At 42.3% G+C, this 16,402-nt stretch overlaps 1 pseudogene across 1 annotated transcript; it reads right to left on the reverse strand.

The window, feature by feature from the left end:
• Positions 1-375: 375 nt before the first annotated feature.
• LOC307061455 (14-3-3 protein zeta/delta-like) lies at positions 376-1,116 on the reverse strand (annotated as a pseudogene). The gene has a single exon. The product of its transcript is annotated as a 14-3-3 protein zeta/delta-like (transcript).
• Positions 1,117-16,402: the final 15,286 nt, after the last annotated feature.

Genomic DNA, 16,402 nt, shown 5'->3' on the forward strand with positions numbered 1-16,402 from the left:
TTAAACATAAAAACCACATGGGAGGGCTTCCCTGGTGGCGCAGTGGTTGAGAGTCCGCCTGCCGATGCAGGGGACACGGGTTCGTGCCCCGGTCTGGGAAGATCCCACATGCCGCGGAGCGGCTGGGCCTGTGACCCATGGCCGCTGAGCCTGCGCGTCCGGAGCCTGTGCTCCACAATGGGAGAGGCCACAACAGTGAGAGGCCCGCATACCGCAAAAAAAAAAAAAAAAACACATGGGAAATATAGAAATTCAAATAGAAGTAACATAAACCTGTCATAAATCGTAAACAAAAACTATTTGTGGGACAGCATGGATGACAAACGGTCTACTGTGTCAATTTTAGAACGAGGCAGATGAAAGTTGGAAGGCCGGTTAATTTTCCTCTCCTTCTCCTGCTTCAGCTTTGTCTCCTTGGGTATCCAATGTCCACAATGTCAAGGTGTCTCTCAGTAACTGCATTATTAGTGTGCTGTCTTTGTATGACTCTTCACTTAATGTATCAAGTTCAGCAATGGCTTCATCAAATGCTGTCTTTGCAAGAGACCAGGCTTTCTCAGGGGAGTTCAGAATCTCATAATAGAACACAGAGAAGTTAAGGGCCAGACCCAATCTGATAGGATGCGTTGGCTGCATTTCCTTTTTGCTGATTTCAAAAGCATCTTGGTATGCTTCCTGTGGCTGATCCACAATCCCGTTCGTGTCATCACCAGCAACAACCTCAGCCAAATAACGGTAGTAGCCTCCTTTCATTTTCAACTAGAAGACTTTGCTCTCTACTTGTGAAGCACTGGGGATCAAGAACTTTTCCAAATGAGACGGTACATCATTGCAGAGACCTCTTAGCTCGGTCTCAATTTTCTCTGTCTTCTCCAGCCATCTGCTGTTTTTTGTCAGCACCTTCTGTCTTTTTCTCAGTACTTGAGATGACCCTCCAAGATGACCTACGGGCTCCTACAACATTTTTATAAGCAACTGAGAGAAGATTCCTCTCCTCATTGGATAATTCAGCTCCTTGCTCAGTTACAGACCTCATGCGGGATGCCATGTCATCATCTCGCTCAGCCTGCTCGGCCACTTTGGCCTTCTGCACCACTCATTTTTATCCATGACTGGGTGTTCTGGCGGGCGCTTCTCGGCTCGCGGCCCGGTGCCCGGGCCCAGCCTGCCCGCCACGCCGCCATCCGTGTCGGGGAGAGCTGGGTGCCGCTGCTGCAGCGCAGGGCGCAGAGGCTGTGCCGAGGAGTGGGTGGGAGAGGCAGCCATACATAGACTTTTGATTCCACCAGGAGGGTCCAATTCCACCAGCCCCCTCCCGCCATTGTTGAAGGGTCAACTGTAGCATTTAACGAACCCCAGAAATTTCAAACTACTAAAATTTTTCTGGTAGTGCTACCCAGATGCATGACTGTTTCATTTTAAGCTAGACTGGGAGAATACTTGAAGAATCCTAAATTCTAGCTCCCCTAATAATGTCCTTTGTCTCTCATCCAAATTTGCCCTATGTCAGAAAGCCATTGCTTTGGCTGCTATTCAGCAGCCTATGTAAAATGAGTCCCGGTGCTTAGTCCAGTTCCAGACAACTGATGTGCAGGTCACGTATCACCTGTACTGGGGACAGCTCTGGACTCAGAGTGTCCCTCTGAGGCTTAGTAGGTGACAAGATAGGCCAGAACAAGGAGACCCAGAACCCCACAAACAGACAGAGCCCAGGAGGAAAGCTGGTGATGGAGAAGGGTCCCAAGAGGGAAGACTGGTCTGGGCGATTCAATATCTTGTTACAACAGAGTAATTGAAAGTACTGTTGGACTAGAAGAATGACTGTGTGTGTGTCTGCAGGTGTAGAGGGAACAGCAGGGCATTAGAGTCTGACAGGAGGGGACTTTTAAAAGCTGATACTTTCCCAGCCCACAGAAGAAGATCTGGGGTCCCAGGCAGCACACCAAGCCAGGGAGGGGACCAACTGAGGCCTGGTCATGGGAATGGCAAAAAACTAGTCACCAGTCATAGTGAAGTGAGCCACATCAGATCCTTTCAAGAATTAGTGATGGTAGGGACTTCCTTGGTGGTCCAGTGGTTAAGACTCTGCTTTCACTGCAGCGGGCACGGGTTCGATCCCTGTTCAGGGAACTAAGACCCCTCATGCCTCAGTGCAGCCAAAAAAAGAAAAAAGAAAAAAATAGTGACGGTATGGATAAACACATAAAACTATATATGGGAGAAAAACTCTAGTTTAGAAATTATAAGATTAGGTATCTAGTCTCATGTTTTCCCCTTACAAATTACGTGACCTTCAACAAATCACTTGACCTCTCTCAGCGTAGTTTAGCAGCTTTAAATGGAGACAATACCATCACACCTATTACACAAGGTTGTAAGGATCTGATGAAAGGACAGATGTGAAAGCAGTTTATAAACCACGGTGCTCTAGACCTGTGACACGGCTTCTTTCCTCCTTTGCTGCATATCCAAGGGATGCTCTGGACTTGCAAGAGGAACAGTGGCTGACAATGTTAGGACTTTCACCATGGTAGGAAGTAAGGAAGCACCTGGGCTGGGAAAGTATCAGGATCTGTGCAGCTCTTACAAGCCTCCTCCTGCCAGACACCAATGTCCTGCTGCACCCCACCCCACCCCCACAAACACACACTGAGAGTCATTCCTCTAGTCCAACAGTATTTTCAATTAATCTGTTGTCAAATATTTGAATACTCTATTGTAGCTGAAACTGGAGGCTTGGAGACCCCAAGGCCCAAAGATGTGCTTTCCTTGGCCTGTTGTTTGGCCTACAAAGGGTACATCTGCTCCCTCCCCCACAAAAATTAGATATATGCTCTCCATATATTTATATATTTATTTATATATTTAAATATATATATATATATATTTAAAAATCACAAAATTCCCATAAAAAATTTAGTTTTCTAGCTTTTCTTGAAAAACCAAAAGATCTAGCAACACTGGGCCCAAATTCCCACAAGGCAACACAAACTTTAGGGAGCATAAGAATCACAGCAAGAAATCATTAAAACATAGGCTGCAAGACCCCATTCTCAGAGTTTCTGATTCCTTAGGTCTGGGATAGGACTGAAAAAAGAGCATTTCTAACAAGTTTCAGTTGATTTTGATGCTGCTGGTCCAGAGACCATACTTTCAGAACCACTGTGCTAGATCCTTGCATGGGCTGTTCCTGTTCAATAGGGATGCACACTCCAGTTTAACATAGCCCACACCACATCCTATGGTCAGTGACACAAGTATCTGTTGTCAACTATCATGCTTACTCTCTTGTTTCTCTTACACATGCAAAGTCACTTAACTAACTTAATATGCCTGACCTCTTAAGCATTCGAGTTACTAGCAAACTCTGCTACTTGAGGGCAAGAAACCTGCCTTATATACCTCCTTCTCCCTCTCTAACCCCTGTCTCTCTGCCTCTCTCAAACATACACACTCACCATCCTACACAGTGTCTTACACATAGCGCTCAACTATGTTAGTTGATTTGAGTACCTGCATAAAGTCTGAATCCTTCAAGGCCTGAGCTTGAAGGACAGCAAGACTTTTAAGCCAGGAACTGGTTTAGGCCTCCTTCCCTTTGTCTGTTGGATCCTGATGAAAGAGCAGGTCAATGCTGCCTCAAATGTGGAGGTGGGAGACAAAGAACAAAGATCATTACACAGGATGAAGCATAAGCTCTCCTGAGACCCACTTCTCCTTTTTAGCTTCTCAGAATCAGTACTCAGCCCCAAATCCTCTAAAATTAGTTATCATTCAGGAATACTATCAGTTGAGCAATTCAACCAACTGCCTTCGCTAAATGGTTTCATGATCATCAGCTTGAGGGCACGGGAAGAGGCCTGGGTGATAAATCTAGATTCCCTGTAACTTTCTTTTCTATGAGTGACGACTTGGAACAAATTCTGGTACACATTTTGAAATCCACCAAAATGCAGGCCAGACTCCTCCCTAGTGTCTACCCCCAACCCACACATGCTCTGTCTTGTAGCCTTGGCCCTAAGCCATGGTTTGTGTAAAATGGCCTCAAATTTAATTTCTACTAAGAGTTTAAATGTTTCTCTCTTCAATAATGAAATATGGGCAGTTCATTCCAGAGAGCTGTAAAGAGTGCCAGTCTTTAAGGCCAAGAAATTTTATCCTTCTTTTACAAGCTGACAGCAAATGAAAAGAGTTTGTTTCGCCAAAAGGGATACCAAGGTAATTTGTGAAGACCTGACCTCATTAAAATATTATTGAAATGTGACCAAAAAGGAAGAAACGTCTAAGTACACTGTTGGAGGCCTATCCTATGTCAAAAAGTGGACTCAAAGCAGTATTATTATCACTTCCATTTTATGAAAAAGGGCCCTGAGACATATAACAACCTCCCCAGGATTATACAGCTGTAATCAAAGACAGAATCAAACTCACTCTCAAGCCCACAACTTCCCCATTACCAATTTATCTTCACCATCCATACGTCTTATACCAAGGGCACATCTTCCCTCTAAACTGCCTCTAAGAACTCAGAGGCTAAAGATGGCCCAAAACTCAATACATAAAATAGAAGACCCCATGGTAATTGCTTCTTAAAACTAGAAGAGAGAAACAAAATGAGCACACAGTGAATCAGAGCAAAGATATGCAAACGCATTTTTATAAGTGACAAATGATTCCCAGGCCAGAAAGGCTTTGCTTGAATGTAATAACAAATCTCAAGAAAACAGATCCCTCAGAAGGAGATTGCGAGGTAGCAGCAAAGGTATAAGAGTCTGAGAAAAGTCATCAAAGCCCATCAAGCAGCCTCCAAGGATAGTCCTGGCTGGCTGGTCCAATCCTTAATAAAGGGAGATGCCCAAACCTGTCAATTTCAAGAAGCCCAAAAGCCATGACGGGAAAGACCAATAGATTTGAGCACACACAAATTAAACTAAAGGATGCCTTAAAAAAGTCAAAAGGTGAATGAACACAGAAGAGGAGGAAATATTTGAACACATGTCAGAAAAAGGGTTAATATTACTACTACTATAAACATGCTCCCTCCCCCCCAAAAATGATCAAGGACAAGCAATCCAACAGAAAAAATGAACGAGAGGAAATGAATAGACAAATCATGGAACAGGAAATGCAAACATCTCAAAAACACACAGAAAAATTCTCAACTGCACCTGTAGTCAGGAAACATGCAAAACAAAACAAAGGTGCACTGTCTCTACTGACCAAAGTGCCAAAAAAAACCCCAAAACCTAAAAATATCAGTATCATTAGAACTAGTGAGGGTATAGGGAAACAGATACTGTCCCATGGTTCTTGGGGATATGAAAATGTTACACAATCCTTGGAACATTATTTGGTCACGTACTGATTTAAAAATAAGTATGACCTCTGACCTCAAATCCTGCTTTGGAGAATTACATATTGAGGCATTTTAAGTGGCAAAAAACAACCTCAACATTCATCAACAGAGGAATAATTGAATAAATTCTGGACCTCCATATAAATATCGTCGTTATTGAAAAGAACAAAAATAGCATTATTTGGAAGATATCAAAAGGCAGTGGACTTGAGAGCCACGTTGCCCAAGTTCAAATTGCTGCTCCCACCAACTGTGCAACCTTGGGCAAATTAGTCACATCTGAGTTGCTTGTCTATCCACTGGGGATCACAGTACCTACCTTGTATGGTAGTTGTGGGGTAAATGAGATAAAGCATAGGGCCTGGAATCCAGCAAATGCTGGATATTCTGTTGGGGGAGCAGGGAAGAACTGTACAAATTGTATAGCATAGATATATTTTAGTTAAAAGTGTATATATGTTTTAAAGCACACTACGTATGTGTGTGTGGTGGTGAGAGGAAAGGAGAAGGTTTTAGCTCTTCCTCTGCATGTCTCTGTGTTGCAAGGAACATGTATTGCCTTTATAGGTTGGAAGACTAATCCAGTAACACTTTTTGAAAGTGGCCTGGTGAGAGTGCTAGCAGGAGTGGAGGCTACGAAAGCGTAATTAAAGATCGGGAAGTGAGTCTGGAAGCTGGGAAGTTTGGTGGGTCTGGAGTACAGAGTGCGCTGTGGAGGCAGCAGGTATAGCAGGTATAAGGCTGGGAGTGGTAAAGGAAGGACTGCGTGTTCTCGGAGGAGGAGCATGGACTTTCTCCAGATATTCATGGAAAGTTCTTTGGAAGAAAGGAATGCAAAGTATTGGCTGTACTAGGGCAGTCTGAAAGATGTACTCTGCCCCTTCACCAAAACAAAAACTTTCAGTAGCTCCCTTTTATAGGGATAAAGTCCAGACCTACTTAGGTCTGTGAGTCTGATAGCCAGGCTTCTCATTCCACCTTTCCTCAACCTTACTGAACTACTTGTAGTTCTTAGAAGGTTCTGCTCTCTCCAGCTGACCTTTGCTCAGGCTGCAGCTTCTGCCAGCAGTGCTCCCCATACCTTTCCTTGTTCTGCCTGGCTAACTCTTCAGAGTTCAGCTCAAATAATCCTATCTCCTGAGAAGCTCACCTTGATCCCCCAAGGCTCAGTTTCCCTTCTAGGTCCTCCTACATCACCCTGGCATGAACCTAAATAGAGAACTTTTGACACTGATCTGTAATTGTCAGTTTATTGTCTGCCTCTCCAACTAAACTGCTGGTGCTTAATAGTATTCCTTGTTGATTCTTCAGTACCTAGCACAGAACACAAAACAAAGTCAGAAATCTATAAATATTTGTTAAATAAACAAATGTTTTGAAACATACAAGCCATCTAACTCTTTCTCCTTTTTTGTATTCCATGTTTTCCCAAAAAGTTTCTCACTTAATGCCCTATCCTATCTGTGCTAGCCGATAGGCAGAAAATCTACAACAGATCATATTACTACGAGTCTGGGTCCATGTGACAGCTATATTGCTCACTGAAAACTAATAAATTGGTATAGGGATTTTACAATCTTATACTTTCATTAACGTAAGTTCTGCCCTGGAGGAAAAAACCTCCATGTGCTGGCAAAAGCTGACATCTGAGCATTTAAAACAAAAGGGCCACAACTCTGAACTATGGTAAATTACTAAGGTAAAGGCCTCTTGGGAGGCCTTCTCTGGCTACATCTGGACCTTGAGTCATTCACTCATTCAAATATGTAATAAACCCCCACTAAATGGCAACCTTCATTCCAAGCACTGAGGATATAGCAGGGAACAAGACAGACGAGCCCTACCCACCATGGAGTCACATTCTAGTGGGGGTTAGCAGAGGGACAAATAATAAACATGTGAAAAATAAGAGAGTTTCAGGCAGTACTAAATACTGTGAAAACAATTAAGGCAATAGAGTTTCAGGCAGTACTAAATACTGTGAAAACAATTAAGCAGGATAGGAAATGATTAAAGTTGGGGAGAAGGGGTGACAGCTCTTTAGATGTGTGGTCAGGATAAAAGGCTTCTCTGAGGGATGGACATTTGAGCTGCGACCTAAGTAATGAGAATGAATCAGCCATGAGAAAATCTGGGAGCAGAGAATTCCAGGCTGGAAAAAGAGCAAATGCAAAATCTCAAAGGTAGGAATGAGCTTGCTGCATTCAAAGAAAGATAGAAAACCAATTTGGCTAGAGCATAATGAACAAGGAATGTGAGTTAAGAGCAATCAGAGGGTAGATGTACAACAGATCATAAGGGCCATGATGAGGAGCTTGGATTTTATTCTAATTGCAAGGGAAAGACATTAGGAAAGTATAGGTAGGGAAGTGATAGTCTGATTTATATTGTTAAATGGCTAATGATTGAGAATGAATTCTAGGAAGGCAAGAGTGGAAACCCAGGAGCCAGACAAGAGGCTATTGTCATGGTCTAAATGAGAGCTGCTGATGGCTTGTACCAGGATGGTAGCAGTAGACATAGTGAGAAGTGGTCCGTCAAATTTGGGATAACATTTTGGAGGTAGGATCAACAGGACTTGATCTTTGATTGGATGTTGCAGGCAAGAGAAAAAAGAAGAATCAAAGTTGTGATCCTTTGGTTCTTCTCATCAGGAATTCCTGCACCTGCTTGCCAATAAAAATTTGTGTTCTGCTGGAGAATCTCCTTTCAGTAACCATAACAAAGTCAAAGCCAGTCAAAATTTCCGCTAGTGTATGACAATATTTGAATTATGCATGCCAATTTATGACAGAGGATTCAAGAACAGTTTATTCTTCATTAAACTGAAGATTTAAGCTCCTGATTTTTTTTTGTAATCTAAAAAGCAGCTCATTTTCTAAAGACCCAAGTTGTTTACAAAACAAAGATTTGTGTCACTTTAAGAAGTGCCATTTCCTTGCAATATTAGAGATCTATAAGCTCAGAGCTTCTATCACAGTTATCACATCTTTATTTTGCTTTATAATCTTATTGTCTCATATAAGGGCCATATTTTATATCATTGTTTTATGAATGTTAAAAGTCTTAGCAGGCCAAGTAACTTACAGTACAGGAAGAAACAGAATGGCAAGCCTGATTTCCTTAGAATCAACCTCTTAATGTATTCATTCACCTTCTATGAAACTCTGGCAACAATGTGTCTTGAACTAGCTGTTTAAGGCGACAGAGCAATTCTCTTTCTCCTGAACTTAACTATTCTGATGTTTCATATATTGCCCAGTAACAGTCCTTAAGAAAATACCATTTTGAAAACAAACTACACTCATTAGTGTGTACAAATCTATGAAATATACACAAAATATTATTAGAAAAAAACCAGGTAAGATTGAATGTAATTTCATGGCTAAAAAACATAGTAAAATTCACAGTAGTATTTGTTGTGTTAATATGCACAGCACTGTTAAGGACTGAGAACATTTAGGGGACTCAGTAAACCACATCCCTCTTCCTACCAAGTTGTGAGCCAGCTGAAAAACAGGAAAAAGAGTAGACAGCTGAGAACTGTCGCTCTTCCTGATAAAGCTGACGCTGGAGGTGAGATGGCGCCAGTGGGCCTCCCAACACTGAACCCTAGGACAAGGCAGACTTGACACTGGGTTGCTGACTGGCAGAACAGGATTACAGAAACTCTCCCCTCCACCTACTCCAAAGACTTGTCCCTGTAAATTTTGCAGCATAAAGGAATAGACTAGAAGTCATGATTCCTGATGGCAGCCTGGCCCCAAGGGTAAGACTGGCCAAAGGGCTGAGCCTTCTCATGCAGCTTCTCACTATGTAGTATCTTACTCAATGGGGAAGAGGAAAGGCTGGCCCAAGACACCAGGAATGTTAATAAAACCCCCTGCAATTTACACCACATTCCCCACATAATTTTATTCTCTTAACCTAGTAATCTCCAAACTGGAATAAATCTACCCTGGGATTCTACTTTCCAAGAGGAATACAAGCACAGATAATTTTAAGGAAATCAATTCCATTTATTCAACTTTCACCTACTCTTTCCTAAAACTGAGCTGTCTAAAATACGACTGAGGTTGACATTTCACAACAATTCAATTTTTCCAATTCTATTTTAAAATCAGTCTTTTCTCACTTATAAAAGACAGGCATCCTCTCACCCATCCCAGATATTACTATAACTTGCTCCCATGTGCAAAAAGCATCTAAGGCACCATACAAAGGAACAATTCTAAATATTGATGTCAATATTTAATTTAATCAATGCATTATAAGTAGCATGAGGATTTCCTGGCTTTCCTTATCTTAAATATATTTCTATTAAGAGAAAAGCATGGTGTTAGAAATTGGGTATTTTGGTCTGTGTGGGGGTGTTCTGAGTTCAGATAATTGTAGAGCAGGGTGGCAAGAGTTACGATCATTTTTGCCTAATGCCATTTCCTCTTCCATTTCCTGATGGTGTCAAACAATACTGTTGAGATAGCAAAAAGAAATACTGAAGGAGGTTGAGCCCTATTTCATGTGGGTAACAAACCCACAGCAAAGTTTCATGCTCCAGATATCTCTCTCAGAATTCAAAAATGGAAGATATGTAGAAAACATTCTGGGAAATACCAGTTACAAGGCACATCTGCTCAGTAATGAGAGAGAACTTGGTGCCATCGTCCTGTGTCTCAACTGCATATTTCAGATGATTTCAAGGAAAAGGATGTTAAAAAAATTCCAAATGTCCTTCTAACAGATCAATGTTACATATAAAAGGAATATATATCACAGATACATTAATGTTTTGTAGTGCTTTTTGAACAATTATTCAGACTCATGGGAGAAAATATTTTCACTAGTTTTTACCTGAAGATTACTGAATATAGTAAGTCTATACTTGTTTTCTTACCCAAACACTTCTGCTTATTATTATTTGTTAACCATTTCTCACCTCATTATTCATTCCTATCTTTTATGTAATAAACTTAGATTTAGATACATAGTTTTTTATTGTAAATAATGCATTGAACATCATTTATTCATCTTTTGTAAGTCCTGCACCTAATAGTCCCCCAACTTGTTTTCTTATTGTGTCCTAGCAGGAAATTACATTCATGAAATAACTGGAGAGGAGGAGCTTCATCCATTTCATTAAGAGGCATATTTCCAGTAAAATTTTAGTTCTCTTTAGTAATTATTTGGGAAAATTTGTAATGTATTTAAGATTAATTATGTATTACTAATAATAATTGTAAAAATAACTCAATCCAAAAGAAATTTTTGGCATTTAGAAGCTTTTGGTGGTAGAAAATTTTTTTAATTATAAACAATTTTTTGACTGCCAAAAAGAATGATAGGGTAAGCAATAAAATACGTTTGAGCATAAAATATATTTTTAAGACTTCTGTGGGGAAGTAGAATAAAAACACAAATTCAAAGAGAAAAAAGAGTAATGTAAAATTTCTGTAAATATGGATGATGGTGAGTATTCAATTTCTATGGGATTTAATTTCACTAAATGCATTTTTAAGTGATATAACCCTTTATACTTTAAAATATTCATATTTAGATTACACCAGAAATTACATCTTTTGCAACTAAGGACAAAAAATTTTACATGTGAACCTAAAAATTATTTTGGGTGGTATGTCAGTAAAAATGTATAAAGACCATTGCTTTAACCCTTTCAGCTTACCCACTGAGATCACCTTAGGACATGGTTATCCCCCTTGGGTAAGAAGTCAGCAGTCAGTTAGGGTAGTCCTGCTCCCATCTTCATAAGGCCACTTCAATACTGATTTCACCTCTTTTGTGGAATCTCTTGGGGCCACTGGTAAAGGGTAGGTTTTGTTCCCAGAATGCCCTGAATGGGTCAGAACAATACATCAATTAAATCAGCTCCCATGCTATTCTGTACGCAAGGCTATAATTCACAACCTGTTCTATTGCCACCTCAAACTATGTCCCACTACCTTGTTCAACATTATCAGAAGTTCTAAAAGAAGATCAAATGATAACATAAAAATACTATAAAAATTAAGAGCCAAAAAGACATCCTCAATCTGATTATGACCCCTTTCCAATATGAATTTTCCAGCAAGAAATGAAAAGTTCAGACATTACATTATCTTGTTCTTCTGAATTATAGCCCAAAGTAATCAGTACCGACTTCATGTTAAAGTCCAAAATTATTAACTTCCAACTTGTTAACACTCTTGTGCTTGTGAATTAAAGTTCAAACAACAGGTTTTTTCACTCCTTGGCCGTGAGCTTAGCTCCCAAGCTTGAAGCTCCCCTTCCCCCAGAGCGCCTACCCTGTTAAGCTTACCCCAAGCCTCCCTTGTCCTGGGCAGGCCCCCCTGGCATGGGCACACCCCTGTGAAACTTGTGGTATGAAGCAGCAGAGTAGAAAGCATACTTTCTGTGGGCGGCCTGGCTCCCATGAGAAAGGAGAGAGGAAGAAGGTGGGCTGCACACGCCAAACTTACACATCAGGAAACTTGTTAGAAGCGCTGGAATGAGGTATCGAGTGTTATGTTAGTGGCACCCCCTCCATACTTTAAGAAACATCTGATGTGGGAAAGAAGTGTTTTCCCCTAAAATAGAGAAATAGAACAGAATTACAAGAAACAGTCTATCTTATTTAAGAAATATTTATTGAGCTCAAATTTCTAAGCTACATTTGCTGAGAGATTCCTAAGTGAATCAGAGCTGGATGCTGCCTAACAACCAACCACTAACATTTGTAACATAGTCATATATGTCAATGCCATATATTTTAGGTTTCTGTTACAGCAGTGCCCTACTTCCAGTACCAATTTTTGTATTAGTATCGATCAGGCTTTACCAAACAACCACAAATATCTCAGTGACTTAGAACAGCAGAAATGTATTTCTCACTCATACAACCATGTGTATTAGTTAAGGATTCTTTTCCACTTTGTCCTGACCCTAGGACCCTGGCTGATGGAAGCAGCCACCATGTGGAACATTGTTGGGGTGGTAGATTAAATAAGGCCACAAATCCTTTGTCACTCTTCTCCCCAATCCCCATCAAGAGGTGGAGTTTATTTACCCTCCCCTTCAAACTGAGTTGGCCATGTGACTGCTTTAACCAATAGAATGCGTTATTTCCAAGCCTAAGTCTTACAAACACCTGGAAGCTTTTGCTTTTGCGGTTTGAAGAATCCTGAGCCACCATGTAAGAAGTCAGGCTACTCTGCAGGAGAAGCCATTTAAACTGAGGCCCTGGAATAACACTGGAAAAAGAAAGGCTCAGCCATTCTAGCATCCCCATCGAGCCTCCAGATTACTCCAGTCCAACAATACCTGGCTGGAACCACATGAGAGACACCAAGCAAGATTAGACAACTGCCCATGAGCCCATTCAACCCACAAAACCATTGACGATAATAAAATGGTTACGGTTTTAAGTCACTAAGATTTGGGATGGTTTGTTATGCAGCAATAGATAACTAAAACTTTCCGTCACTGTGCCAGAAGGAAAGAGCATGAGAAATTGTGCACGGGTTCTTAAAGCTTTTGCTCGCAAGTGACACAGATCACTTCAATCACACTTCAATGGCCATGCTGAGTTGAAAGGAGGGAAATGCAAGTTGGCTACGTGAGAAAATAAATGGAAAAGAGGGCTTCCCTGGTGGTGCAGTGGTTAAGAATCCGCCTGCCAATGTAGGGGACATGGGTTCGAGCCCTGGTCCGGGAAGATCCCACATGCTTCAGAGCAACTAAGCCCATGCACCGCAACTACTGAGCCTGGGCTCTAGAGCCTGTGAGCCACAAGTGCTGAAGCCTGCATGCCTAGAGCCCGTGCTCCGCAACAAAAGAAGCCACTGTAGGGACTTTCCTCGTGGCGCCGTGGTTAGGAATCCGCCTGCCAAGGCAGGGGACACGGGTTCGAGCCCTGGTCTGGGAAGATTCCACATGCCGCAGAGCAACTAAGCCCCCACACACCACAACTACTGAGCCTACGCTCTAGAGCCCGTGCTCTGCAATGAGAAGCCACCGTAATGAGAAGTCCGTGCACCACGATGAAGAGTAGCCCCTGCTCGCTGAAACTAGAGAAAGCCCGCATGCAGCAACGAAGACCCAACTCAGACAAAAATAAATAAATAAAATAAATAAATTTATTTTTTAAAAAAAGAAATGGAAAAATTTGTTGGTTAGTACTAATACCTTCAGAGAGGGGTCAGGCCTAGAGAGGTACATCTTCCATAGAGATGACAAGTCAATCAGTAAGCAGTGGATTACATTTGTAAGAGAAAGGCAGTGAAGCCATCTGTGGATTTATGGAGGCCTTTGAGTGCCAACTGAGTTGCTGAGATAGCTGAGCACCACTGGAGATAGGTATCTGAGTAAAGGAAATCAGTATACAGGACTAGGCCCTTCATGTAGCAATGAAGGAGGGAAAGACAGAGCAGGCCACCAGTCTGAAAGTTACTACAGTATTCAAAAAATGAGTATCCTACTGGGAGAGATTTTTCCCGTGGGGAGTGGAGGGGAACTCAAAAAAAAAAAAAAAAAAGAAGAAGGGCTTCAAGTGTGAAGTTGAGATGTTTATTTTATCAAGGATCTAAAATAAAATGTTTAATTCTCATGGCAGAATGTTAATTACCTACCCACCATTCCCCACCCTACTTCCTTGACAACAGAACTTCAATACTGCTTAGTTCCTCTCTTCCCTCCAAACCAATCAGGAAAAAGAAAACTATGCACACATAATTCAGTTCCAAGGTAAATCCCAACTGGTCTAAGCCAGTGGTTCTTAACCAGTATCATTTCTCTAGGGAGTGTGTGTGGGATGGAGGGGAAGAGGGTTTTTTTTTTTTTTTTTTGGTGTCACAATGCCTGGGGTTGCTACCAAATTTAGTAGGAAGGCACCAGAGATGCTAAATGTCCAGCAACGCATGCCATAGTCCTGTATAAGAACTGTCAAAAGCCAGATAAACACTAACCAATCATGGTAATCCCATGCTCCTTGTCAGTCACTGTTTTAGGGACTAGCTAGCAACCCAATTCTGGTAAATAAGATATAAGGAGTGGCCAGCTATGAAGCCTCTGGGGTGGTTTCTTCCTGCCTGTCGATGTTGTCCCAACCATATGACACCTGGGACTGCTACAGCCATCTTCTCCCTAAAACCAGTGTCTTCCCAAGCTCCCTGTTTCCATCATTGCCACTTCCATTTCCTTTTACCAGGTCCTAAAGCAGTTTTGACTTCTCTTAACCATTAACCTTAGGATGACCACTTGAGGTTGGCTTAGGACAGTCTAATTTTACTCCTATTCTCCCAGGGTAATTAACAGTGCCCCCTTTAACTTCGGAAAGTATTCTAGATTGGAGGACTACAGACTATACATGGTCATTACCCCCAATTAAATCTTGTTCACTCTGCCTCAAGAAAATACCTCTAAAGCAGGGGCCAGCAAACTATGGCCTGTAGGCTGTTTTTGTACCTCTGGAAAGTGAAAAAAAAAAAAAGTTTTTTACATGTTTAAATGATTGAAAAAAAGTTAAGGGGACTTCCCTGGCGGTCCAGTGGTTAAGACTCCGTGCTACCAATGCAGGGAGCGTGAGTTCGATCCCTGGTTGGGGAACTAAGATCCTGCATGCTGGGCAGCACAGCCAAAAAAAAAAAAAAAAGTTAAAAGAATATTTCATGATATCTAAAACTGTATCAAATTAAAATTTCAGTGTCCAAAAAATAAAGTTTTATTGGAACACAGCCAAGCTCATTCCTTGAAGTATTGTCTATGGCTGCTTTCTCACTACAAGGCAGAGTTGAGTAATTATGACAGAGAGCACTTAAAATATTAATGTTTGGCCCTCTGAAGAAAAGCTTGCAGACCCCTGCTCTAATGCTGTCATTAGTCCTGCGTTCCCTCACTTCCCTTACTCCTTACACCAATACGGTAGCCTACTTAACTGGTTTCCCATTCTTTTCCCCACTCCAATCTTTCATACCAATCCTAGTAGAGAACTCTCTACAGAAGAGTTGTGATCCTGTCACTTTCTCCTTCCATATCTTCAGAGGCTCCTCCAAAACCGGCAATATGAAGTCCAAGCCTATCCCTCGATACTGAAGACTACAACCTGAAGTCTTCCAGACTGTTCCTCTTCAGTACTTATAGCCAAAATGGACCACTTGCTGTTTCCCTAATTAGCATACCATACGCCCCCACTGCTTGCCCACGTCTCTCCTCCATCCCATCAGTTCCTCAAGATGAAACGAAAACTGTTACTCCCTTGATAAACCTTCATTCGCCACAAGGGTAGTTCACACGCGCGCGGGGGCGGGGACTAGCGACACAGAACAGACTGGGGTTGAGAGGGAGCACATCAGATGACCTGAGAGCGTGAGGTGAGGGGCTCAGAATGAGGCTTCAGAGGTGACATTTACACAGGAATTTTAAGGACTCGAGGGGCTAAAAGACTCTATAAGACCCAGGAAGATGAAAAGAAACTGTAAATAAAGCTAAATACGCGAAAAAAAGGACCACTTCATCCTATCCACTTGCCTCTCGCACCAATGAGAACGGTTCAAGGAAAAACGACACCTTTAGTACAAAATCTGAAAGAAAATTCCACAAGAGCAGCCTTGGCTAAAACCACTGGGGAATGGCGCAGACAGCACGTAGATTCCTTTTGCCAAACAATCCCTGCGCGAGCTCCGTGCGCGCTCTCCGCGCCAGGCGACTCCAGCTCCTCGCCAAAACTTCTAGGCTGTAGCTTTGCCTGCGCGCCCACGCTCCGGGCTTCCGGACAGGCGCGACGGCGCCCGGGGGAGAAAGAAACACCCCTCTTCAGTGTGCGAAAGCAGTTATAACTATGTCGCGGCCTCCCACTAGCCACCAACCCGCACCCTCGGGAAGGCGTCAGGGAGGATCCCGCCTCAGCGGCCGCCTCAGCGCACATGAAGCTCTCGGGCGGAGCCAAAGCGAAGAGGCGGGAGTTTGCGGACGCGAACCCTGGCCTGGGAAGAAAAGCGACCCCTGGGCGCACGCGCACAGCGAGGGGACTGGGAGGAGCGTGTCTCCCAGAGGGCT

The sequence above is a fragment of the Hyperoodon ampullatus genome (genome assembly GCF_949752795.1).
Source record: "Hyperoodon ampullatus genome assembly, chromosome: 1".
NCBI lineage: Eukaryota > Metazoa > Chordata > Mammalia > Artiodactyla > Ziphiidae > Hyperoodon > Hyperoodon ampullatus.